The sequence below is a fragment of the Rhinopithecus roxellana genome, chromosome 9 (assembly GCF_007565055.1).
Source record: "Rhinopithecus roxellana isolate Shanxi Qingling chromosome 9, ASM756505v1, whole genome shotgun sequence".
Taxonomy (NCBI): domain Eukaryota; kingdom Metazoa; phylum Chordata; class Mammalia; order Primates; family Cercopithecidae; genus Rhinopithecus; species Rhinopithecus roxellana.
This window is the reverse complement of record NC_044557.1, coordinates 20,293,103-20,317,160: the sequence shown is the minus strand read 5'-3', so window position 1 is coordinate 20,317,160 and position 24,058 is coordinate 20,293,103. Positions and strand designations below refer to the sequence as shown.

Below are 24,058 nucleotides of genomic sequence, written 5' to 3'. Positions count from 1 at the left end.
GGAGTTTGAGACCAGCCTGACCAACATGGTGAAGTTCCATCTCTACTAAAAATACAAAGATTAGCAAGGCATAGTGGTGGGTGCCTGTAGTCCTAGCTACTGGGGAGGCTGAGGCAGCAGAACCGCTTGAACCCAGAAGGCAGAGGTTGCAGTGAGCCGAGATGGCGCCACTGTACTCCAGCCTGGGCAACAAGAGTGAAACTCATTCTTAAATAAATAAATAAATAAAATAAGATGGACTAGAGGAACTAGGATTGGAGAGAGAACTACTTTTTTTTTTTTTTTTTTTTTTTTTTTTTTTTTTGAGACGGAGTCTTGCTCTGTCACCCGGGCTGGAGTGCAGTGGCCGGATCTCAGCTCACTGCAAGCTCCGCCTCCCGGGTTTTACGCCATTCTCCTGCCTCAGCCTCCGGAGTAGCTGGGACTACAGGCGCCCGCCACCTCGCCCGGCTAGTTTTTTTGTATTTTTTAGTAGAGACGGGGTTTCACACCATGTTAGCCAGGATGGTCTCGATCTCCTGACCTCGTGATCCGCCCGTCTCGGCCTCCCAAAGTGCTGGGATTACAGGCGTGAGCCACCGCGCCCGGCCTGAGAGAACTACTTTTTAATCATAACATTCTATATGTGGTATACCCTGCCTTTTTTGTTTGTTTGTTTTTAAGAGACCCAGTCTTGCTCTGTCACCCAGGCTGGAGTGCAGTGGCACGATCTTGAATCACTGCAGCCGTGATCTCCTGGGCTCAAGACTGCCTCCCGCCTCAGCCCCACAAGTAGATATAGGCATGTGCGACCATGCCTGGCTACCTTTTTTTTTTTTTTTAGAGATGTGGTTCCATTGTGTTGCCCAGGCTGCTGGTCTCAAACTGCTGAGCTCAGGCAATCCTCCTGCCTCAGCCTCCCCAAGTGCTGGGATTACAGGAGTAAGCCACCACGCCCGGCCTACTCTGCCTTCTTTAGGTGGTCTTAGAAACTAAAAATATGTTTCTCACTTTTCTGACCTCGAATTAGTTTAAACTTCCTCCTACATCCTTTTTTATTTAACTCCTTGTTTGTACAATCTGACTCTCTTCATGAAATGAGACACCGAGAGGCCGATTATCTCTTTCTCTCCTTCTCTCTCTGCTTTAGGAGGCATCCTTTCTCTTTAAGCCCGACATCAAAGCAGTAGCTATGTTGTCCTCCAAGTTCTCTGTGATGCTGTTTTCAGGAAGGTCTCCTGGGTAGGGTGGAGCCAGGCCTAACTCATCGTGGTGATGATTCCTGCTCTGGAGGGGCATCGCTGGGTCAGGGTACCCGGGCATGTCAGCCATAGACACTGGGTGGTGGCTGGGAAGGGCAGCAGGTTCCCAAGACATGGGACGCTTGGGGCTCAAGAGCACTGTGGGGGCCCTGTCTGAATGTGAGAGTCCAGAGTGTCGCCAGAGCAGCCAGGTGTGGGCTGGAGTGCCGGGGCAATTGTATTAGTTCCTCATCCTGGGGCCTCTCGTCCAACCCCAGGACGGGATAAACGAGAGTCATGTAAGTTTTGCAACTTGGCTGGGATAATTTGCTCACGGCATGTGGGCCACATTGTCCTACTCCTCTGGCAGATCTTTGGCTCCGGAAGTGGTGTGGCACTCACTCCCCCTCACTGGCTCACTGCAGGCCTTCCCTCCTGGCAGCTCTGCTCTGGGGCCTGTCTGCCCAGGCCCGATTAATGCAGCCCAATTTCGCCCAAAGGTACCTTGGAGGTGGGGGGGGAGGTGCTCAGTGAAGTCATTCTCACAGCCTCATTGACTGATCATTTTTATTTCTCCTTTGCTGTGGACTTCCTGTTTATTGCTCGTTCCAGCTTATGCGAAGCCATTTGCAGCCACATGATGTTTTAAGATTCTCTTTATTCAGGGATAGTCAAGAGACAAAACTGGAGTCTGCCTGGAAAAAACAAAAGAGGCAATAGTTCCAGAGCATTCAGGCTCTGATTCCCCCGTTGCGGGGGTGGCTGCCGACTGCCTTGCCCTGCGATGTGATGATTGCCAGTTATTAAGCCTGTCTGGTGGAGGGGGGAAGCCAAGTGAAGAAAACAACAATAAAAGGAAATAAATGGTCTGAGGGACTGAGAACCGTGCAGATCAGAAAAAAAACCAACACACACACACACAGCAAAACAAAACAAAACAAAAAAACCCCTGCATTCTGTTTAGAGTTCATAGCCAGGAGGATAAACACCACTTAATTTGCAAACAATTACCATTTGGAGATGAGACAAAAAATTAAATATCACTGGAAGAAAAGTTTACACAGAAATCGCAAGATCCTGTGCTGGGAACATTTGTGAATTCCTCCCCAGCCGCCTCCTGGACGACAGTTCATGGCTAGACTCCACGGCATCTATTCCATGGGTGGTTCGGTTTAGTGGCTCTCAAACCAGGGCAATTTTGTTACCTTCTCCCTCTACCTCCCCCAAACAGTTGGCAATGTTTGTAGACATTTTCTGTTGTCACAACTGAGATGGGGAGTGAGGGCTGCTAGCAATTCGGTGTAGAGGCCAGGGATTCTGGACAGCCCCTCACAATGCACAGGACAGTCCTCACAACAACAAAAATTTCCAGTCCAAAATGTCACGAGTGCCCAAATTGAGCAAGACTAGTAGGAAGGTTTCCAAGGGCAGAAAGGAACACACAGAGTTGAACTGGGCTTGAGTTCTAGCTTTCTCCTTGGAAGAAGTCAGGGTAAGGGCAGGAGGTCCACCCAGGAAGTTCCAGACTTCCTGGAAACACACCAGGTCAGTAAGGGCTGTGGAACTGTATTCTTATCTTGGTATGATCAGAATGTCTCTAGGGTCTTCTAAAATCTAGGTGAAGTTAACGGGCGCGGTGGCTCACGCCTGTAATCCCAGCACTTTGGGAGGCTGAGTCGGGCAGATCACAAGGTCAGGAGATGGAGACCATCCCGGCTAATATGATGAAACCCTGTCTTTACTAAAAATACAAAAAATTAGCTGGGCGTGGTGGCACGCACCTGTAGTCCCAGCTACTTGGGAGGCTGAGGTAGGAGAATCGCTTGAACCCAGGAGGTGGAGGTTGTAGTGAGCTGAGATCTTGCCACAGCACTCCAGCCTGGGCGACAGAGCGAGATTCCGTCTCTAAAAAACAAAACAAAACAAACAAACAAAAACTAGGTGAAGACGTGGACACCCATCACTAACCGGCTAGTGGGCCAAATGGGTCCGATGTCCATGTGTGTGCAACCACTGCCCTCTAGGGGCAGAATTGTGTGGGACTGCTCACCATGGGTGTGTGTTTTGAGGCCGCACCATAAACCCTCAAGGCTCCTTCTTCGCTTTAGGGGTCTAGGGAAAAGAATACTAATTGTATGGTTACCTTTAGCTCTACCATTTGCTCACAGTGACAAACCTCGTAACCTCTCTGAGCACCAGGCGTGCCCTTTGTTCTTCACAGGTCATGGGAATCTCACGAAAGCATGGATGAGGAGACACTGTGTATTAAAACATCACACAAATAAACATCCATTGCTGAAATACCTCTGGAATCTGATGGTCAGAGATGTCTGATCATTAACAAATAGGCATTGAGGGCTTACGCACATGAGGAGGTGCATGGTGGGTAGAGAAAGATGTGATTTCAGATGGTGTAAATTGTTATGAAAAGATCATATGAGACAAGGGACACAGAATGGTTGGGGTGGGGCGGTATGGATGCCACATCAGTTATTCAGGGTGGCCAGAGAAGGCCTTTCTATAAGGAGGTACCCAGGAGGCATGAAAGAAGGAACTACTCTTGGAAAAGGGCAATAGGGGCCCCTGTCCTGGGCCTGGGGATTTAGAGGACCCCAACCATTCTGATTATTTAACACGCTTCAGACTCCAGGGAAACACTTCTCCACCACCTTGTCCTAATGCTGTCAAGGTTGTGGGTGGTGCTGGAAAGAATTTGCATGGCAAAAGTGCTTAGGTGACAGAAGGGACAAAGTAATTTGTTCAAACCTTTCTCAAAGACAGCATCAGAGCACTAGATTATTGCATGAAGAAAAATTGTTCCCCAGAGTTCTGAGCATCTGCCTTTTTCTTCTCTTTCTTTGTGTTCTGGAGATGCTCATGGATTAAAGAAGTATTTGGGACGTTTGCACATGATGGATGAAGAACATTTGCAATGTCAAGTAATTCACATTTCCCTTCAATGTGTGTATGTATGTTGGTTTAGATGTAAGATCCTCAAAGCATACCAATTATTTACCTTGACAGCACTGAACAACAAAACTGAGACACGTTTTCTTTTTTGTTTGTTTGTTTGTTTGTTTGTTTTGAGAGAGGGTCTCCTTATGTTGCCCATGCTGGAGTGTAATGGCACAACCATGACTCACTGCAGCCTCAACCTCCTGGGCTCAAGTAATCCTCCCACCTCAGCCTCCCCAGTAGCTGGGACCACAGGCATGCGCCACCACATCTAATTACTTTTTAATTCTTTTGTGGAGACAGAGTCTCACTATGTTGCCCAAGCTGGTCTCAAACTTTTGGGCTCAAGTGATCCTCCTGCCTCGACTTCCCAAAGTGCTAGGATTACAGGAATGAGCCACTGTGCCCTGACAATCTTTCTTTTTTTTTTTTTTTTTTTTTTTTTTTTTTTTTTTTAAGAGATAGGGTCTCACACTGTTCCTAGGCTGGAGTGCAGTGGCATGATCGCGGCTCACTGCAGCCTTAATCTCCTGGGCTCAAGTGATCCTCCCACTCAGCCTCCCTAATAGCTGGGACTACAAGCGTGCACCACCACACTCAGCTAATTTTTTTTTTTAATTTTTGTAGAGACAGGATCTCACTATGTTGCCCAGGGTGGTCTTGAACTCCTGGACTCAAGTGATCCTCCTGCCTCTGCCTCTCAGATTGCTGGGATTACAGGTATGAGTCACCATGCTCAGCCTGAGAATTTTTTTAAAAAATAAGAATATCTAATATAATTTAGCTAGATTTTCCAAAAAAATTTTTCAACTTTATTTAAATCATTGTAATTTAAACGTTTCATATTCACTAATTAGAACATGTATTTGCTTAATTATAAATAATTTTGAATATCTGAGAAAAATAACTTTTTTGAAAGGATATATGAAAAGTATTTTAATTTTCAAATATTTACTTTCAGTTATATTTTAATGATAATATATTTAAATATTTTACACTTTGAGGACAATAACATTTTTTAAACTATTTTATATCATTCATCTCAATAGAACACAATTATTTGAAAATGATTATATTAGTGATTGCACTGAAATGAAACAAAAAAATAAACTTTGTGGCCGGGCGCAGTGGCTCAAGCCTGTAATCCCAGCACTTTGGGAGGCCGAGACGGGCGGATCACGAGGTCAGGAGATCGAGACCATCCTGGTGAACACGGTGAAACCCCGTCTCTACTAAAAATACAAAAACTAGCCGGGCGAGGTGACGGGCGCCTGTAGTCCCAGCTACTCGGGAGGCTGAGGCAGGAGAATGGCGTAAACCCGGGAGGCAGAGCTTGCAGTGAGCTGAGATCTGGCCACTGCACTCCAGTCCGGGCGACAGAGCGAGACTCCGCCTCAAAGAAAAAAATAAATAAATAAAAAAAATTAAAAAATAAAAAAAAAATAAACTTTGTGGAATAAACATATAAGTCATAGATAATATATATGTCTCTATTTTAGTACTCATTCAAATATCACCAAACAATCAACAGAACAGTTAAATATGCACAGTAATAAATTTAATTTTCTTTTGTATTTTGCTAATTTGCAGTTATCAAAGCCATGTGTTTACATATATTTTTCAATCTTGTCATTATGAAGGCATTTGACATGATAAGAGGCTAGAACATGTTTTATGTGATAGGTTTTAGAGTGGTCTATAGCTTTTAAATACTTGGAGATATGGTTTATGGGTTTCCATTCCTGCCCTTGTTCCTGGACCTCACTAGTGTTAGAGGTTGGGGTGTGTATGAAGATCTGGAGAAAGAGGCAATAACACATTCTAAGCCTTGAAAGAGCAAAATGCTTGGCCTGTGTGAGGGACAGAAAGGTCAGAGTGCCTGGGCCTCAGACAGATGTTGAGAGGTAGGCAGGGAACATGCCAAAGTGGTAAGGAGTTTGGATCTCCCTGGACTAGCAATGGAAACTCATTGGAGGATTTTCAATGGGAAATGATGGTCCTGGATGCTCTCTAGAGAATGATCTTTAGGGGAACAAGAGTAGAGGCAAGAGAACAAGAGAGGGGGCTGTTACATTTACTCTGACATGATGACATGACTTTCACCTGCGTTTTAGCAGTGGTGGTGATGATACACAGGTAGGGGACATATTTGAAGGAAGAGAGGATTGAATTTGCTGACGGACTACAGGTTAGAGGCAGGGAAAAGAGAGAATGGTTTCTAGGCTTTCGGTGTGTGCAACTGAGTGGATGGTGGAGGGAACCCTAGAGAGAAAAGTGGGGAAGTACAGAATACCTTGTATTTGGAACGGAAGTCCCACTTTTGTAGAAGTACCTGTGTTACTGATAATGGCTAGAGGAGAAACTAACAAGGTAGGATCAATTTCACTTAAGTATCTTCCTCTCTCCCTATCAACAGCCTGCAGCATCACTGGGGCTGATTACCCAGGTGCCACTAAGAGCCGGTCTCATCCCAGTTGCCTGTCAACGATCCCTGCAAGGTTTTGATGGGATAACTGAAATATTACTTGCTAAATCCTTTCTAGCCTTGAAATCCTAGGATTTTAAGGTAATGAAGTGGCACCCAGAAAAATTTGAATTTTTTTTTTTTTTTTTTTTTTTTTTTTTTTTGAGACGGAGTCTTGCTCTGTCGCCCGGGCTGGAGTGCAGTGGCCGGATCTCAGCTCACTGCAAGCTCCGCCTCCCGGGTTCACGCCATTCTCCTGCCTCAGCCTCCCGAGTAGCTGGGACTACAGGCGCCCGCCAGGTCGCCCGGCTAGTTTTTTGTATTTTTAGTAGAGACGGGGTTTCACCATGTTAGCCAGGATGGTCTTGATCTCCTGACCTCGTGATCCACCCGTCTCGGCCTCCCAAAGTGCTGGGATTACAGGCTTGAGCCACCGCGCCCGGCCAAAATTTGAATTTTAAAAGAGTACTTGAATTTTAAAAGAGTACTGGCCGGTTTTGATGGGATAACTGAAATATTACTTGCTAAATTACAAGTAAGTGTGAACCCGGGAGGCGGAGTTTGCAGTGAGCTGAGATCCGGCCACTGCACTCCAGCCCGGGCGACAGAGCGAGACTCCGTCTCAAAAAAAAAAAAAAAAAGAGTACTTTCTGAAGACAAAAAGGAATCAAACTGCAAAGGTAGGAGGGTTTGCAGGACAATCTGCCAATTGACCACCACCCTGGCCACAGCATTGTTGTCCACAATCCTTATCTTGTTGCACACTTTGGTGCACATTCCCGTACACAGCCTATTTTTAGAACTAGCAAGTTTGCTTAGATGTCATCATGCATTCTGTGAACTCATAGCTCAATGCACTCAAAATAAAATAACAGAATATCAGAACGAGAAATAACTTGTTCAGCAGCTCTGATTCTTTGTTGCCCTGATAAGGGAAGTGAGGATTCTGACATGTGACTGTCGATGATCACACAGCTGGCTTGTGATAGACGTGGGCCAGATCCCAGGCTTTGAGACTTTCTGCCTGGTGTGCTTCCCACAAACACAGCCTCTGCCCCAGGGATGAGTAATAGGTAGTGCAGGGCGAGGAACTGACATTAAAATAAGTCTCAGATTTCTTCTTGCAACGGCTGCATATTTATGTCATTTTCTGCAATGTAGAATATAGTCATATTCCCAAGAGCTCAGAGCTCTTTCATAAATATAATAATATTGATCTCCACCATCATTCATGTAATCAGCCAACATTTATTGAGTGTCTCCTTTGTGGACAAGCCCAGTGATGCTGAGGATGTAAAGAACAGGGCGTGCCCCCAAGGAGCTCCCACTGCCTGTGTGTGGTGAGCAGGGTAGAGACACTGACACTGAGGACCCCAACGCAGTGTGTGTGGTGCTGTGATGGAAGTGTGCATATGATCCCACAGGATGGCCCAGCACTGACAGAAAGGAAGGGTAGGGAAGGCATCTGGAGCCATTGCGCCCTGGGCTCTGCAGAAGGACTAACAGGAATTAAATAGGAGAGAAGGAGCGGTTCCAGGACAAGGGAACAGCATGTGCAAAGGCAAAGAAGGCAGCAGAGTTGGACACATTTGAAGAATTGCAAGAACTTGGATCTGCCTGGAGCATGGAGGGGGAGGAAGGAAAAAGCCATAAACGGGATGGCGAAGTAGGTGGGGACAGGAGTTGGGATCCCCATTACACTGGTGGTGCATCTAAAGCAGATATCAAATTGGCAGCAGGGTGAGTTTCCCAGGCCTTCATGCGATTTACTCCAGAGAGTCAAGAAATGCCCAGGTGAGAGCTGCATTCAAGTCACACCTTCTACCTCCATCAGCCATCCCTCCTCAAGGGCAGAAGTTTTAAACAGGTGAAATCTTCAGAGTGAAAATAAAGGATATGATTAAAAGTTTAGGGATGGTGGAAAAGACATCTGTGGACTGAGTCTATGAATGGGTTTTTCCTCTTCCCTTTAACAGCACCTGCTGCAGCCTCCTCTTCTTATTCTTCCTCCTCCTCCCCCTTTTTTTTTGAGAGAGGGTCTCAGTCTGTCACCCAGGCTGGAATGCAGTGCTACAATCATGACTCAGTGCAGCCTTGACCTCCTGGGCTTAAGCAATGCTCCCACCTCAGCCTCTGAGTAGCTGGGACTACAGGTGCCCGCCAACTCATCAAGCTAATTTTTAAATTTTTTTGTAGAAAGGAGTCTCACTATGTTGCCCAGGCTGGTCTAGAACTTTCGGCCTCAAGCAATCCGCCTGGCTAATTTTTTAAAATTTTTTGTAGAGACAAGGTCTCATCATGTTGTCCAGGCTGGTCTCAAGCTCCTGAGCTCAAGTGATCCTCTCGTCTTGGCCTCCCAAAGTGCTGAGTAATTTGCAGAGCCCAAGACAATCCCCGAGTCTTCCCATAAGGATGGCACAGGCTCAGCGGGAGACAATAACCTTATTAATCACAGAGTATCTGGCACATATTAAGTAGGTGCTTAATATGTATGTATCAAATGAATGAATGATGTGAGTGTATCAACAGAGATTCTTTGTTTCCCCCCCTGGGATTTCTCTGATTTGCCAGGACCCCAAGTGTGATTGGCTTGGGTAGGAGAAAGAAGAGTTCTTGGGGGCCGCCCAGGTGCTTCAGGCAAGCTGTCTCCTTTCATCCTTACAACACTCTTTACACCCTTCCATTGTGTGCAACCGAGTGGATGGTGGAGGGAACCCTAAAGAGAGAAATGGGGAAGTAGGTAATACCTTGTATTTGGAAAGGAAGTCCTCCTTTTGTAGAAGTATGTGTGTTATTGATAATGGCTAGGGGAGAAACTAACAAGATAGTATCAATTTCACTAAAGTATCTTCCTCCCTTCCTTCTTTCCTCCCTCCTCCCTCCCTTTGCAGTCAGTATTTCAGATTTACAGTCTCTTACCCTAGAGCCGGGTGTGCTTCAGGATTCTGGATTTTCTCAGGTTTTAGGAAGGTAACACAGCCCAATATAACTTTCATTATATCAAGCCCCCAGTGGGCTAGGGGAGCACTTTGTAATCAAACATATAAACCCTTTCTGCAGTGAAATGTGAGAATATTCACGCTAAGTAAAATAATACATAACTTCAGGTCAGTTGAGGTCAGGTCTTGCTGCCCCATGAGTTACGAAATGCTTGTGGTTTCCAGAGTGGGGAAGTTTGGAAATGTGGATAAGGGATCGTGTACCTGCGAAACCATCACTTTTTGGATGAGGTAACTGAGATTCAAAGAGGTGAAGTAATGTGCCCAGGGTCACTCTACTGGGCAGAGGAGTCCAGGTTAGGACACGATGGTGTTGGGTTCCAACACCCATGCGCTCTCTACTGCATAATTCTGGCCTGCTTCCTGTTGCCCCGTACAAAAAGGAGAAAACGGCAGTCCCTCCGGTGCTCAGCGGCAATGGCAATCAGACCAAGTTTACAAAGAACAGTGTTCTTTCTGGAACAGCAATGCCTCCACCTACTGGACATATATGAGAATGACACCTGACTCTCCGCAAAAAACAGAGTTTATTGTTCTGGTAATGGACTCTTAAAGGAGGGCAACGGAATTGGCTTCTGCGACTCTGCAAATGACATTTCAGGAGCCAGGAAGTGGTTACTAAATTGCTGTTACATAACTATCCTTCAAAATAATAATAACAACAAAACAACAATAATAATTTTGGAACCGCCAATGAGATTTGTTTGCTTGCTTGCTTTCTCTACTGGACTCAGCTCCTGCCCCGTGAAATGTACCTGGAATAAAATAAGAGGTTGGGACGGGCGCTGTGACTCTTGCCTGTAATCCCAGCACTTCGGGAGGCCCAGGCTGGAGGATCGCTTTAGCGCAGGAGTTCAAGCCCAGTTTAAGCAACACAGGGAGATCCCTGTCTCTACAAAAATAATTTTTTAAATTGCTTTTAAAAATTTTCTCTTTCGTCCAACTGCCAGAAATTATATTGCTAAATTGCCAATTTCACCATTCTCAGCATCTCCAGAACATCCATTCTCAAACATGGCACTCTCCAAACCTTTCAGGAGCTCCTTATTGACTACAGACACCTGCTGCTCCAGCAGATTTGCCACGTCCTATACCTCTGCCCTAGATGGGCCCTTATCATACCGCTATATCCTATTATAGTGCCCAGAACCGCCTATGAGATGTGTTTGGTTGATTGCTCTCTTTACTGGACTCTTAACTCCTGCACCTTGCAATGTACCTGGAATAAAGTAAGAGTTTGGGTTGGCCACGGTGGCTCATGCCTGTAATCCCAGCACTTTGGGAGGTCAAGGCCGGCGGATCGCTTGAGCCCAGGTGTTCAAGACCAGCTTGGGCAACATAGGGAGACCCCCGTCTCTACAAAAATAATTTTTTAAAAAATTAGCTGGACATAGTGGCATGCCCCTCTGGTCCCAGCTACTCTGAAGGCTGAGGCAGGAGGATTATTTGAGCCCAGGAGGCCAAAGCTGCCATAAGCCATGCTCACATCACTGCCTTCCAACTTGGGTGACAGGGCAAGATCCTGTATCAAAAAACAAAAGAAAAAACAAAACAGAAAACCAGAAACCAAACAAAAAAGAGTTTAGTCATTTTTATTTCATAAAATTAAAACAATAAACAATTTTTACATTAATTAAATGCAAAGATAGTCATCATTGCCTTCTAAATTTCTGAGTGATTATACGTTTAAAATCCTTTCTTGAATATGTATTTTGGTAGAAGGCAGGATGGAGAGAACTCGGGAATATACATGTTGCCAAAGGAGGGAGATCTTCAATGAATGTGATAATCACAATATACAGGATACTGTGTTCATATGAGAGATGGTTCTTTCCTTCAGTCTCCCACATCATCTCTTCTTTTCTCAGACAGTGCCTTGAATTTCTCAAAAATACCTCTTTCTTTCTTTCTTTTCTTTCTTTTCTTTTCTTTTTTTTTTTTTTTTTTTTTTTTTTTTTTGAGACTAAGTCTTGCTCAGTTGCCTGGGCTGGAGCGCCCTTAGAATGAATTAGCCAAGGAAACAAAAACGTGTACATGGAATGTGACACTTTGGAAGCTGGAATGGTTACAAGATAAGTGGATAGTTATTTTTTCAGGTATGTGTTTTGTTTCTACAACAGTTCTCTATTTAGATATCATTCACGTACCATAAATTCATCCATTTAGAACAGCAGTTCAACAATTTTTAGTATATTCACAAAATTGTGCAACCATTGCTGCAATCAATTTTAGAATTTTTTTTTTTTTTTTTTTTTTTTTTTTTGAGACCGAGTCATGTTGTCCATGCTGGAGTGCAGTGGCCTGATCTCCTCGGCTCACTGCAACCTCCACCTCCCAGGCTCAAAAGATTCTCCTGCCTCAGCCTCCCAAGTAGCTAGGATTACAGTTTTGCCCACAACACCCAGCTAATTTTTGTATTTGTGGTGGAGATAGAGTTTCACCATTTGGCTAGGCTGGTCTTGGACTCCTGGCCTCAAGTGATCCACTCGCCTTGGCCTCCCAAAGTGCTGGGATTACAGATGTGAGCCACTGCATCCGGCCTAGAACATTTTTATCATTCCTAAAAGAAACCCCGTATCCTTTAGCTGTCAGCCCCCAAGCTCCCCACGCCCCCAGGCACTGGCAACCACTACTTTCCATCTCTATAGATTTACCCATTCTGGACATTTCATAAAAATGGATAATATAATATGTGGTGTTTTTTGACTGGCTTCTTTCACTTAGCATAATGGTGTCCAGTTTCATCTATGTTGTAGACAAACTAGTGAATGTATCAGTACTTCATTTCTTCTTAAGGCCAAATAATATTCTATTGTGTGGATATACCACATTTTGTTCATTCATCAGTTGATGGACATTTGGGTTGTTTACGGAAGCAGCTGTTATGAATAATGCTGCTATAAGCATTTGTGTACAGGTTTTTGTGTGGACATATGTTCGCATCTCTCTTGAGTATAGACCTAGAAGGGGAAATGTTGAGTTAAAATGAGACAGGTATTTTTAAGCCAGGCAAAGTGGCTCACTCCCGTAAGTCCAGCCCTTTGGGAGGCCGAGGCAGGCAGACCACTTGAGTTCAAGACCAGCCTGGTCAACATGGTGAAACCCCATCTCTACTAAAATACAAAACTTAGCTGGGCATAGTCGCCTGCACCTGTAGTCCTAGCTACTTGGGAGGCTGAGGCAGGAGAATTGCTTGAACTCGGGAAGTGGAGGTTGCAGTGAGCCAAGATTACAACACTGCACAGCCCAGGTGACAGCAAGACTCAGTCTCAAAAACAAACAAACAAACAAAAAAAAAAAAAAACAAAAAAAAAGAAAAAAGAAAAGAAAGAAGGAAAGAAAGACGTATTTTTATCTCATCTCCCTTCTAGATTACAAACATCCCTAGGGTAGGGTTTGAGTCATTCCACTCCTGGCCCAGTGCTATGCACATTGGTATTTATTAAATATTTACTGACTGGGACGAATCAATGGATGACATTTTCAATTTTAACATATAACATGGTAGGGAGTTGCAGGACTAGACAGGCATCATGAATACAATAAATCTTTTTTTTACAAAAGCAAGAAACTCAGATCATGAACAATCTTAACACTGACAAGTAAAATTGCAAAATATACATCTCAGAACCTAAGCTCCTCTTCTGTAAAATGAGAGCAACAATATTTTATAGTGCTGTTGTATGAAAAATTGTGTTCTATCTGAGAAGGCCTCAAACAGACCTGGCACATGTAGTAAGCACTCAATCAATGCTATGTAGCCAGTTAAATTCAGTATGGTCCCTCATCCACAAACCAATCCAGCATTTGGCCTTTTGTGAAATATTGTTTAGCTTTCACCTTGAAAAGCCTGGGTTTTATCTCACCTTCAGCTCTGTCTTTTGCTGTTCAACAAGAGATTTTTATACTTGTGTCTATATTCATGATATCAAAGCAAGTAGTTTAATAATTGCAAAAGAGGTGACTGATCTAGTGAATCTTGCTCTCAGGGTAAGAATCAGAAGTGCCGGCCAGGCGCGGTGGCTCATGCCTGTAATCCCAGCACTTTGGGAGGCTGAGGTGCGTGGATCACGAGGTCGGGAGATGGAGACGATCCTGGCTAACACGGTGAAACCCCAACTCTACTAAAAGTACAAAAAGATTCATGCCTGTCATCCCAGCACTTTGGGAGGCCAAGGCGGGCGGATCAGGAGGTCAGGAGATCCAGACCATCCTGGCTAACAAGGTGAAACCCATCTCTACTAAAAATACAAAAAATTAGCCAGGCTTGGTGGCAGGCGCCTGTAGTCCCAGCTACTCGGGAGGCTGAGGCAGGACAATGGCGAATGGCGTGAACCCAGGGGGCGGAGTTTGCAGTGAGCCGAGACTGCACCACTGCACTCCAGCCTGAGCAACACAGCGAGACTCCGTCTCAAAAATAAAAATAAAAAATAAAAATACAAAAAGATTAGCCAGGTATAGTGGCAGGCGCCTGTAGTCCCAGTTACTTGGGAGGCTGAGGCAGTAGAATGGCGTGAACCTGGGAGGCGGAGCTTGCGGTGAACCGAGATCACACCACTGTATGCCAGCCTGGGCAACAGAGCGAGACTCCGTCTCAAAAAAACGATAATAAAAAAAAATAAAATAAAATAAAGAAAGAAAAAGAATCAGAAGTGCCATCCCACTAACTCTGCTAGGCAACACTCCCATATCTCTGGTCAGATGTGTTCATGAGGCTACATATTCTTCAAATCTGTGGAATTAGACTTCTGCCCTTAAGTGGGGGCATAATTAATCTTTTAAAAACTTAGTTCGTCTATTGTTTAGATATCAGATAGACTCAATCTGTCTACCTCTTTTCAGAGTCTGGTTCTTGAGATCATATGTTTATTTTAATATTATGTTTAAATATGTTAGACTATAAAATAGACATCTAACTACATATTTTTAATGCTGGGTTAAAATTTGTTGATTAGGATTATCTCCACACTACATTGAGTTTGAAATGATAGAATATCTAAATTTCAGAATATAAATGCATTTCAATTACTTTCGAGTTTAGGTACAAAACTTAAGCCAGAACAGAAAAACATCACCTGGGGTCAGTCTTGCTTCACTGACTAGATAAAAATTATGTGTAATCAGTATCAACTCAACAATCTAGAAATTGCTAGCCTTAGTCTGTTATACATACAGTATAATTTTTGTAAATGAAAGATACTCCTAAAACATTTGAAACTTTCTAACCCGATGAATTGGCAATTTTTATTTCTTTTCTTTTCTTTTTTCTTTTTTTGAGATGGGGTCTTGCTCTGCTGCTCAGGCTAGAGTGCAATGGTACAATCATAGCTCATTGCAGTCTCGATCTCCCAGGCTCAAGTGATCCTCCTGCCTCAGCCTGCCAAGTAGCTGGGGGTACAGGCACCACCACACTGGCTAATTTATTTTATTTTAATTTTGTAGAGACAGGGCTTCCCTAGGTTGCTCAGGCTTGTCCTGAACTCCTGGACTCAAGTGATCCTCCTGCCTTGGCCTCCGAAAGTGCTGGGATTACAGGCATGAACCACTGCACCTGGCCTAACAAATTATTTTTTCTTACAATCTTACTTGCACTATGAATGTGCAAGTAATGATAATAATAGTAATAATAACAATAGCTGGTAAAAGATTGCAGTGCAGGCCAGGTGCTGTGGTCCCAGCACTTTGGGAGGCCAAGGTGGGCGGATCACCTGAGGTCAGGAGTTCGAAACCAACCTGGCCAACATGGCTTCTAATACATAGAACAGAGGAGATATTCTCATTTCCTGCTTGTGAACAAATTCCCAATTAACACTATGAAAACGACTGAGTTTTGTTGCAGGGGACAACGAGTACCCTAAAGATTCTCAATTTGTGGTGGCATTTGACAGTTCACAGACATGCTACCCCCTGGGCAGTTACCAACAACTGAATCTTATGATTAGCCTCTCAGCCCCATTACTTCCACCCAATCACCTCCACAAATCACAACCAGGGGTCTTCCAGGCCTATCCCTGGGGTGGGGAGCGGGGGTGGGGAGCAGAGGAGATAGAGTTTGTAATTTGAAATGGGACCCCATTTGAAAAAGGTAGCCAATTCCTGTGTGACCATTATAGAAAGACCTAGAACTAAGAGACACCTTTGAAGACCGTCATTACCCGCTACACCTCTTTACCACACAGGATGCACACTGTGCTGTGGGGAACACAATCACACAGACAAGGCTGAGTGAGGCAGCATCCTTCCGCCCACAGTCTAAGAACAAGAACACCCGCATTGCAATCTTTTTTTCTTTTCTTTTTTTTTTTTTGAGACGGAGTCTCACTCTGTCACCCAGGCTGGAGTGCAGTGGCGTGATCTAGGCTCGCTGCAACCTCTGCCTCTGTGGTTCAAGAGATTCTTGTGCCTCAGCCTCCCGAGTAGCTGGGATTACAGATGCCCACCACCACACCTGGCTAATTTTTGTATTTTTAGTGGAGATGGGGTTTCCCATGTTGGCCAGACTGGTTTTGAATTCCTGACCTCAGGTGATCCGCCCACCTTGGCCTCCCAAAGTGCTGGGGGATTACAGGCATGAGCCACAGCACTCCACCAGCACTGCAATATTTGACCAGCTATTGTTATTATTACTATTATTATCATTAGAGACAAGATCTCACTCTGTTGCCCAGGCTGGATTGCCGTGGCTCAATCATAGCTCACTGCAGCCTCCAACTCCTGGGCTCAAGTAGTTGGGACTACAGACACAAGCTACTGTGCCAGGCTAATTTTTAAATTTTAGGTAGAGACAGGGTCTCGCTATGTTGCCCAGGCTGGTCTCAACCTCCTGAGCTCAAGCAATTCTCCTGCCTCAGCCTTCCAGAGGGCGGGGATTATGTGCCCAAACCACTGTGCCCAGTCCAACCAGCTATTATTACTATTTTTCAGTTAGAAGGAGAAAAAACAAAAAACAGAGGGATGTGGGTGTGTATGTTTCTTGGAATCCAAGCGATCGGGGGAAAAAATCCGTCAAAAATGTTCTCAGTACAAAAGTTGGCAAAACAACTCTCTTTTTTTAAACTGAACTTTGTAATAGGAGAAATACTCTCACAAGGAGAGGATGTTTCTGAGCCAAGTTGAAGCAAAAGAAACTTTTTCCAGCATGTCAGGAATGAAGCTGACGTTCCATTAAGAAAGAAAGAAGAAGAAGAAGAAGAAGAAGAAGAAGAAGAAGAAGAAGAAGAAGAAGAAGAGGAGGAGGAGGAGGAGGAGGAGGAGGAGGAGGAGGAGGAGGAGGAGGAGGAGGAGGAGGAGGAGGAGGAGGAGGAAGAAGAAGAAGAAGAAGAAGAAGAAGAAGAAGTGCTAGAGGAAGGAGTAAGAGGGCAAAGGCACCAGAATTCAGACGCAGCTTTAAATTCCAGACAGGGCCAGCGTCGGGAGCATGTAGGAAGCGCCCCTCTGAAAGGAGCCAGAGCCCCGGCTGACTTCGCACTTGAGCTCCAGCCCCGTGGACATTTCCTGTTCTGCCTCTGGAAATTCAAGCTGAAAGTTACAAAACATCCTTTTCTCTGGAACCAAGTGCTTGGTTGGGAGACCATGCCCTCCCCTTCCTTCCTCGGAACTCCTCCCTGATCGCCCCGCGGCTTCCCCAGGAGAGATGCCAAATCAGCGGTAGCAGGTGGCGCAGAAGGGAGAGGGGAGCGACCCTGGGGACCGACTCTGGGGACCCCCGCCGAAGAGGTAGGAAACTGGGGACTGCACGTTCCTGAGGCCACTTCACACTTATTGAGCAAAACGAAGTGCTCGTCCTTTAAGCCCGGGGCTGAGGTGTTTCCCTCGCTTGCGTATGCGCTGGGTGGTGGGTGGACTGGCCACGAATCTGGAAGAAGTTCAGGCATTCCTTTTCCCTCTCTCTTTCCAAGTTGAACTTTAATTATTGGGTCTCTGGAACCACATATTTTGTTTCGTGTGGGAGGTATTAAAAGGCAGAATTCTAGGAAATACATGTTGTGAATCCCTGATTTTTCTCTTTTCTTTTCTCTTTTCTCTTCCCTTTGCTTCTCTCTTCTCTTTTCTTCTTTTTCTTTCCGCCCCTGAAATGCCCAGGAGCAGTCATAAATACCTTCATCTGGGAGTAGATTCGGGGAGAAGTGAGAAGGGGACAGGGCTGGGGAAAACATTCTCACCACCGTGAGCTGGGCGTGGCTGTTTCCCGGGACCTGGGCCATGTGTTCTTCTGGCCCAGATGCTCTCTCCCTCCCTTCCTTCCACCCATTGCCTTGGAGACAACTACCTTGAGTTGTTTCTCTGGGTGCAGGGATGTGGCACAGACCCTGGTGAGGGTCCTTGAGCATCAGTGCTCTGCGTTTATGGACAGAACCCAGGTGCTGTCTAAAACGTTTCTGTCTGGGGCAGAGCTAACTGGTCTACCCAGTAACCTGCCTGTAGCCCTTGCCTTCGTGAGGCACGGGCTCCCGGCAGTTGGTCTCTGGAAGGCCAGCCTTGGCAATACACGTGCTGACATTGGACCTGCTCAGAGAACTCAGCATGGCTTCTGCATAAGGACTACTCAGCTGGGTTCGTGTTTATTATATACATTTGTTTCTCTTAGAAAATGGCTTTTGAACTTAAAAAACATCTTGTGTGGCTGGGCACAGTGTCTCACACCTGTAATCCCAGCACTTTGGGAGGCCGAGGCGGGCAGATCACTTGACGTCAGGAGTTCGAGACTAGCCTGGCCAATATGGTGGAACCCCATCTCTACTATAAATATAAAAATTAGCTGGGCACGGTGGCAGGCACATGTAATCCCGGCTACTCAGGAGGCTGAGGCAGGAGAATTACCTGAACCTGGGAGGTGGAGGTTACAGTGAGCTGAGATCACACCACTGCACTTTAGTTTGGGCAACCGAGCAAGACTCTGTCTCAAAAAAAAAAAAAAAAAAAAGAAAACATCTTGTGATCTAAGGACACCCTTGCTCCTGGGAAGGGATGCAGGTTCCCTTTGTGGCGTTCGCCATGGAGCCTGGGGGCACCTCCTCTTCCCACTTCCAACAAAGTAGCTCCATCCTTACCTGACTTTTATGTCGAGGTTCTCAGTTAAAAGCATGCTTTTAAAACAATTTGCAGAACTGCTGACCTGCAATAAGCAGTGCTTTGCCTAGACTGAAAATGACTGCTTATGGAACAAAGGTGATTGATGGAGGGATTTTTAGCTTGCCCCTGTCTAGGCTCTTACTCGGTCCTCCCATCCGCCTCCTTTAAAGATTGCCTTCTGCCCTTGGGAACCTGCTGGAGGTGGGAGTGCCAACCAGGCTCAGCAAGCGAGCTGTTTCATCTCAGGCACCTGACCTCCTGTGCAGGGACAGACAAGGGGCAGAGCCCCAGAGAGCTGATAATACAACTCGGCCTCTCTCTCCAAGTCTTTTCTGAATTTGTCCTTCTAATTGTGCTCACGGTTATGAACTATGTGATCAATAATTGTAACAGCTAATTATTGATCTTCCTTTACGATATCAGATTACTTACTGAGCCAGGCATGGGACTGAGCACATTACACAGATGAGCTCATGGAATCCTCACAAAGCCCTGTAAGGTGGCTTTTGGCATGACCCCCACTCTGCTGTGTGGAGTGGGAAGGAAGAGCCACTGAGTGACTGGCTTGAGGGCACCCGGCCACTTAATGGTGAAGGAGGGGCTGGGGTCCCTCCCCCTGAGTCTGAGCCACACTGCCTTGAATATTTTTGCAGCCCTGTTTGACAGAAGTAAGAAGGACATTGTTGTGAGTGTGGCTTTTTTGTATTTTGTTCAAGAATGCCCCTGAGAATAGGCTAGGAGGAGCAGGGTCACAGGGTCAGGACGGAATGTTCTGTGGGAAGGAAGAGTGCTCCTAAGAATAAGTGGAGTTAGGATTCTTGTCCAAACTGCATCCCTGATAAACATCACTTTTTTTTTTTTTTTTTTTTTTTTTTGAGACGGAGTCTTGCTCTGTCGCCCAGGCTGGAGTGCAGTGGCCGGATCTCAGCTCACTGCAAGCTCTGCCTCCCGGGTTTACGCCATTCTCCTGCCTCAGCCTCCCGAGTAGCTGGGACTACAGGCGCCGGCCACCACGCCTGGCTAGTTTTTTTTGTATTTTTTTAGTAGAGACGGGGTTTCACTGTGTTAGCCAGGATGGTCTCGATCTCCTGACCTTGTGATCCGCCCATCTCGGCCTCCCAAAGTGCTGGGATTACAGGCTTGAGCCATCGCGCCCGGCCAACATCACTTTTTTCTCTGAGAGTTGGTATAGTTTTTGTTTGTTTGTTTTATTTTTTAGATACAGGGTCTTGCTGTGTCATCCAGGCTGGAGTACAGTGGCACAATCCTAGCTCACTACAGCCTCAACCTCCTGGGCTCAAGTGATTCTCCCACCTGAGCCTCCCCAGGAGCTGAAACTACAGGTATGCACCACCATGCCTGACAATTTTTAAAAATTTTTTATTGTGTGTGTAGAGATGGGGGTCTCCCTATGATGCCCAGGCTGGTCTTGAACTCCTGGTCTCAAGCGATCCTCCTGCCTCAGCTGCCCAAAGTTTCAGGATTACAGGCGTGAGCCACTGTGCCCTACTGAGGTGGTAAGGTTCAATGGGAAAGTGCCAGGCTCTGTAGCCTGACTGCCTGGGTTCACATCTCAGCTCTGCCACATTTTAGCTTGGTCATCTTGGGCAAATTACACAAACCTGTGTGCCTCAGTTTCTTCAAAATAATATCCTCTTGAGAAGGATGATAACAACAGTACCTATTTCACCAAGATATCACAAAGATAAAATTAGTTAATCCACATGAAGCATTTAGAATTGCATCTGGCATATGGTAAACATTCAATAAATATGTTATGTGTAAAAGAGGTTGTTGTGTTAACCCAAGGAAAAGTAGCTTGGGGGCAGTCTGGAAACAAGAAGTAACTGGTATTTGAAACTATAAAATGGACACCAACAAATGCAATGTAATTTCAGTTTGAGCTGGGGAGAGGATTGTGCTTGGACTGCAGCTAGGAAGGACTCTGGGAGACAGCCTAGGACCTTCAGGGAAGAGCTTATCTGTTCCTCCAGAGATAAAACTGAAAACAACAACAACAAAAAGTAGTCTTTAGGGTTGGCATTGCCAAATCACACCCTTGCATTAAATGAAGTAAGTGTAGGCTGGGCATGGTGGCTCATGCTTATAATCCCAGCACTTTGGGAGGCCACGGCAGGCAGATCACTTGAGGCCAGGAGTTTGAGACTAGCCTGGCCAACATGGTGAAACCCCATCTCTCCTAAAAATACAAAAATTACCTGAGTGTGGTGCCAGGTGCCTGTAATCTCAGCTACTCCAGAGGCTGAGGCAGGAGAATTGCTTAAGCACAGGAGGTGGAGGTTGCAGTGAGCCAAGATTGTACCACTGAACTCCAGCCTGGGTGACGAAGTGAGACTGTCTCAAAATAACAAGAAAAGAAAAAAAAAAAGAAAAGAAAGAAAAGGAAAGGAAAGGAAAGGAAAGGAAAATGGTATAAGTGTAATTTATTTACCTTTGTAGTTGTGGAAATGAGTCCCACCTCTGACCTAATGTTATATAAAGCAAAAATATGGTTTTTTCTTCTCTCTCTCTCTCTCTCTTTTTTAAATCAATGTAATTGGCTGAACCACTTGTATTTTGGGAAGGATGACTTTAGGATTTCCAACTGAGATATGAAATTGAAGAGCTAAATGTAGCTGATTTAAAACAACGACAACAACAAAAGTAGATCATGACTTACAAAAGAATTCTGTGGTCTTTTCCAAGAACAAATTTGTGAGCTCGGCCTGAGTCTGGATTACATGCATAATGATCTTGAAACTAGTTTGCCAGTTTTTACTTGAAGTAAAAGTAGATGAGAAATAAATCAATGGCTGACATTGACTGAGCGCTTACTAGGACCCAGGCATTGTGCTAAGTGCTTCCCGTGCATCACCTCATTTGTTTAATCCTCATGGCCGCCTGTCAGGTGAATACCATTATTATCCCCGGTTTGCAAATAACGATAGCAAGGTTTAGAGAAGGAGATAATATGCACAAAAGCAGATAGCTAGTAAGTGCTGGAGTTGTCATTCTAATTTAGGACTATCTAATTTGGGTATGAGTGTTTAAACCCAACATTATAGTTCTAGTAAATCTAATAATTCCATTTGTGTCTGTTTGAAGAGTATGGCACATAGAAGCTGATGAACAAGAGTCATAACTCTTGCAACATGCGCACAGCGCTAGTCTGGGCGAAACACACGTTTTGGAGAGCAGAGTTTGGAAGATTCAGAGGGCACGGGACAGGAGATGCACGGCGTCATTGCATCTGAGCAAGGAAACTGTTCCAGGCAGCTCCAGGTGTGGGTAAAATCGTAAAGCAAGTTGCCTTCTTCACCTTTCTCTGTGCTCTCCCAGTGGCTTCCCTGCTCATCCCAGGCCACTCAAGGTGTCAGGGATATCTTTTTCTTTTTTCCAGACATCTCAGTCATGCTCTGACAAGACAGAGACGATCCCAGCTGTGGACTCCCACCAAGCCCCGTTCTGCAATAAATACCCTCCGTCTGTCATACCCAGAATTGATCCTCTTTTTTATTTATTTTGGTCCCTTTAACCAGCACTTGATGTTTAGCAAACTGTTTGAAAGTAATCAATGAATTCATACACTGGTGCAGCTCTCTTGGGGGACTTTTAGGCTTCAGTGTGACAGTGACTAGGGGAGATGCACTTAGGGCAGGGAGATTCCCAGGAAACCCCTTGCCCCATGCCACTGTGATTATCCGTTCCCTGGCGGGAAAGGCACTCTCCTTTCTGAGGGTCTGAGGTCCGGACCGCAGGCTCTTGCTGTGTTCCTTCACAGAGAGGCTGCTTACCTGAATTTTCCGAACAATTCCTAGCACGAGCTCAGCAGGCACAGCGCCCGGCAGCAGTAGGAAGTGGATGTGATGTTCTTCCTGGGTGCCCAGAGCCCTTTCCCTCTGTCCTTTTTCTGGGTGGCCCCTCTCCCACCCCATTCCCAGCCTCTCCCAGGCTCCCCTTCCTTCCTCACCTCCAGGAAAGCCTCGAGGCTCTTAATTCACCGGACAACCTTAAAACATACACTGGCCAAGCGTGGGCATGTTTATAACAAGAATCAAATTATTTTGCTGGAAACAAGAGGACAATGGAATTTAGGAATCAGCAGTTCTGGGAGAGTTTTTTTAACATGTTGGAATTCAGGTCCTCCTTAGATGTCCCTGCCTCAAATAATGCACTGTAAACTGTTCTCATTCATGGTCCATCAGTCATTGCGCAGGGTCCTAGTTTAATAAGTAGGGGGACTGGGGAAAGGAAGGGAAACCTGTTGCTCATCCCAGGTCTCCCAAGATTTAGGGGATGGCAGAGAGGGGAGGGCTTCCACACCTTCTGCACTTTCAATCTTCTAGAGGCAATGAAGACACCAGATACCTTCTTCTTTAACTTCAGTCTTTTTTTTTTTTTTTTTTTTTTTTTTGAGACAGAGTCTTGCTCTGTCATCCAGGCTGGAGGGCAGTGGTGCAATCTCGACTCACTGCAACCTCCACCTCACAGGTTCAAATGATTCTTCTGCCTCAGCCTCCTGAGTAGCTGGGTTTAAATGCACCTGCCACCACACCAACCTAATTTTTGTAGTTTTGGTGGAGATGGGGTTTCACCATGTTGGCCAGGCAGGCTGGTCTTGAACTTCTGACCTCAGGTGATCCGCCCTCCTTGGCCTCCCAAAATGCTGAGATTATAGGTGTGAGCCACGTGCCCAGCCATAAGCCTGTATTTTTAAAAGGAGGTTCCAGACCGATACAAGCAGAAAGGAAGAGGTGCAAAAGCAGACACAATAAAGAACAAAATGCCCCAAGGTGGCAGGGAGGGCTTGGTATGTTTATTATGCAACGAGGGACTCTCCTGGCCCTTGGAACTTTCCATAGTTTGACTTTCTGGTTAAACATTACCATCTGCATGGCTGCTGGCAGCCAAGGCTTTGCTTGGCCTGCCGGGCCTGGCAGTCGCGTTGCTGGCCAGCCTGAGGGTTGCACCAGCCATAGTTAGCTGCGATACCCCCTAGAGTTTCCTGCGGGAACAACCAGGGGTGCCCGCAGCCTGCTGACACAGCCGGGCGGGGAGTGGCTTGCCTTATGCCTGTCTCCTTGTCTAGCAGATGGCTCTCCAGGGTCGGTCTGGTTTTCGTAGTCTCACGTTTCCTTTTCCGGCACGCCTGTGCGTCTGCATACCACGTGAGAACACAGCCTGCTGTCTTCCTTGGAGTGGCTGGATTTCCAGCAGGCACCGCACGTGCTTGTTCAGATGCAAGGATACGTCATGGAAAAGAGAGGCCTGGATAAATGTATCTTAGTTCATACACAGCTGTCAGGACTTGAGGCATGCATCAGCCGAGCCTGGGAAAAAGCATGAGA

At 45.7% G+C, this 24,058-nt stretch overlaps 1 protein-coding gene across 4 annotated transcripts in view; it reads left to right on the top strand.

The window, feature by feature from the left end:
• The first annotated feature begins 16,957 nt into the window (after window positions 1-16,957).
• Window positions 16,958-24,058, top strand: part of TACC1 (transforming acidic coiled-coil containing protein 1) — a 126,845-nt gene continuing 119,744 nt past the window's right edge. For 2 of the 4 annotated variants that reach the window (XM_030937334.1, XM_010385260.2), the window contains exon 1: window positions 16,958-17,354. The gene's annotated coding sequence lies outside the window, so the exon portion shown is untranslated. The remainder of the gene's footprint in view (window positions 17,355-24,058) is intronic. The other 2 variants (XM_030937336.1, XM_030937339.1) reach the window with 2 other exon arrangements.